The sequence below is a fragment of the Palaemon carinicauda genome, chromosome 45, assembly GCF_036898095.1.
Source record: "Palaemon carinicauda isolate YSFRI2023 chromosome 45, ASM3689809v2, whole genome shotgun sequence".
In the NCBI taxonomy this organism is placed as follows: Eukaryota; Metazoa; Arthropoda; class Malacostraca; order Decapoda; family Palaemonidae; genus Palaemon; species Palaemon carinicauda.
This window is the reverse complement of record NC_090769.1, coordinates 32553732-32557181: the sequence shown is the minus strand read 5'-3', so window position 1 is coordinate 32557181 and position 3450 is coordinate 32553732.

The window sequence follows — 3450 nt, the reverse complement described above, 5'->3', positions numbered from 1 at the left end:
GGGAACCAGAAGCCCCTCCAGCGATGTGTTTTAGAATTACATTTTATCGACAAGGCTATGATCCTTTGGTGTATATATTCAAGCATGAGATTTGTATTAATAAGGGGAAAACAACTATGTCAATCTACTCTTCCGTCTACTTTAGAATCAGAGATGCTTTAATTATAATGCGTGACCAATGATAACCTTCAGTCAAGGCAACACGGCCCCAAAAGACCATTCAGTACCACTTCCAGCCTGGTACTGCCGCTGTGCCCGGGTATAGCTGCAGGCGTCAATAGACACGTCGACCGAACTGAGAGAGGGACGATGTTGCTCTCGTAAGAACTATCTCACGGCGACATCGTAAAAAAAAAGAAAAAAAAAGAGAAAAAAAAAGCCATTCATTATCCCTTGCCATGCCATACCAGCAATTCTCATACATTCTTTATTTACTTTGGTTGGTTTATACGATCAGGTTTTTTTTTTACCATTTTTATTAGTGTTAATTAGCACTATTGTTTTCTGAAGCCTATCATTTATTTCATTTAGTTTTAATTTACGAATACTCTCCTCTAATACTGAACCCTGTTAGTGGATTCAGTCTAATACTAGATAGAATTAATAAATCATTCATGTTAGTCTGCCACCATTCATAACAACGAACGACCATCCCAAAAATTAGCGCACCTGTCACGAATTAACAAAAAAAAAAAAAAATCACACTAGAAAAAATAGTAGAAAATTTTGTATTTATAATAAAAAAAAAAGGTACACTGTTTAGTTTTTGATGGAAAACTAACAAAATTATTTCTTTAATGTATTGCTATGACCTCACTAATTCCCCCACAATATTTAACAGGATTTATGAAATTACAATTTGAGTCTTGTAGATTAAATAATTCACTTGTGAGATTGTGCTTTCTTGATCAAACCACTTTACACAGATAGGTTTCTCATTTCAACATCGAGTCGCGGCACTTACGAACACTAAAAGTGAAAAAGCTCCGATGCAAAAGTACCTTCAGGATGAATGCATTTCTATATCAACTATGTATTTATGTATTTATGTATGTAGAGAGAGAGAGAGAGAGAGGAGAGAGAGAGAGAGAGAGAGAGAGAGAGAGAGAGAGAGAGAGAGAGAGAGAGAAAGTTAGCATACTAAAGAATCTTTATCTCCATTTCTATCTACGTATCAGTATATAAGTTATATATATGTGTGTGTATACATATGAATATATATATATATATATATATATATATATATATATATATATATATATATATATATATATATATGTGTGTGTGTGTGTGTGTGTGAATATATACGTGTTTGTGTGTTTATTTATAGTTATTTATCATTTTACCCTCTATCTATCGATCTATAATTATATATATCTACACGCATATATATACTGTATATATATATATATATATATATATATATATATATATATATATATTTATGTATATATTTATGTATATATATATATATATATATATATATATATATATATATATATATATATATATATATATGTATATATATATGTGTGTGTGTGTGTGTGGGTATGTATGTGTACATGTTCATAAATATTTATATATATAATATTCATAAACATGTATTCTCATCTATATATATATATATATATATATATATATATATATATATATATATATATATATATATATATGTGAGCTGTTACTAGTCCACTACAGGACAAAGACCTCAGACATGTCCTTCCACACGTGTCTGTTAATGATCTGTCTATACCAGTCTATACCCGTAAATTATCTTATTTCATCAATCTTCTCGACCTTCTCTGTTTCTCTTCCAATCTCTAGGGACCTATTCTGTTATTCTTAATGTCCATCTCTTATCTGTCATTCTCGTTATATGTCCTGCCCACATCCATTTCTTTTCCTTACAAGTTATTAAAACATCCTCTTCTTTAGTTTGTTCTCGTATCCATGTTGTACTTTTTTCTATCTCTTAGTGTTATTCCCATAATTATTCTTTCTATGGCTCTTTGAGTTGTAACTAGCTTATGTTCTAAGGCTTCATTAGGACGCCAAGTTTTGGATGTATAAGTTAATAGTGATAGGACCATCTGGATAAACACTTTTCTTTTTAGAGAAAGTAACATTTTAAGTTTCATAATCCTATTCTGTTTACCAAACGCTCTCCATACCCTTCTTATCCTTCTTTATTTTCGGTCTAATGCACTGGCGAAACACTTGCTCTCTGTACCAAGTACGTATTTTAAATAACAATCTCCATTATTTTCGTCCATAACCCTCGTTTGTTGTTTCTGCATTTTCATTGAACATTACCCTAGTTTTACCCATATCCATTTACTCATATATGTATTGAATGCACTCTATATATATATGTATATATATATATATATATATATATATATATACATATATATATATATATATATATATATATATATATATATATATGTATATATATATATATATATATATATATATATATATATATATATATATATATATATACATATGTATATATACTTAATACGTCAATATTTACATTTGAACATGAGTCAGTGCTTGTCTTTGTCCGTATGTGAGTGTCGTAGAGAGAGAGAGAGAGAGAGAGAGAGAGAGAGAGAGAGAGAGAGAGAGAGAGAGAGAGAGAGAGAGAGAGAGAGAGAGGAAGTACGCATTTCAACTTCTTAGGTGCTGATGGCTAAGCGCTAACAGAGTGGAGATCTGTTTACGTGGCTAAATTTTGCCCTGAGTGGGATCCTGTCCTTGAGTTGCAGCAGACAAATGGTAAAGGCGTTGAACAGGGAATAACTGATAATCTCTATTCGGGATCAACGCCCCCATTTTATAAGATTGATTTCGAGGGAAAGTATCTAAATCTAATATGGATATATAAATATAGGTCAGGGTCTATTGTTCTTAAAGTTTAATGAAGAAATCATGTCTTGGGAAATATTTATATAATACTTCTATTGTTGTTGTTGTTGTTGTTGTTGTTATTTGTAAGGCTTTTTTAATATGATTTATCAGACAATCAAACTCTCATTAACTTATAATTGAATATATAATCGAATATTTGCGAATGTTGCTCTATATAGAAAATAAGTTTCTTTAACAGTGTCATGATATGTATATTTCTGGCATTAAATTCTCCTTACTTCATTTCTGAAAATTTCTCGAAGAGACAAGATCCTATCTCTTGATAATTCATACCTTTTACTCATGATAATCCATAAGTCTGAATAGTCACGCGGATGAGATATAATGCTAGTCTTTTTCCTGAAATATCTTCACAGCCCAAAGATGGGAAAGTTTAAAAAAAAAAAAAAAAAAAAACTTCCACTGTTGAGGAAGAGGATGAGTTAAATGAAATACTTCACAGACGTTAATTTACCCGAGACCTTTTTCCTAGAGAAGGGTCGCACACTCCCATAGAAACTTGCACAAATGTGG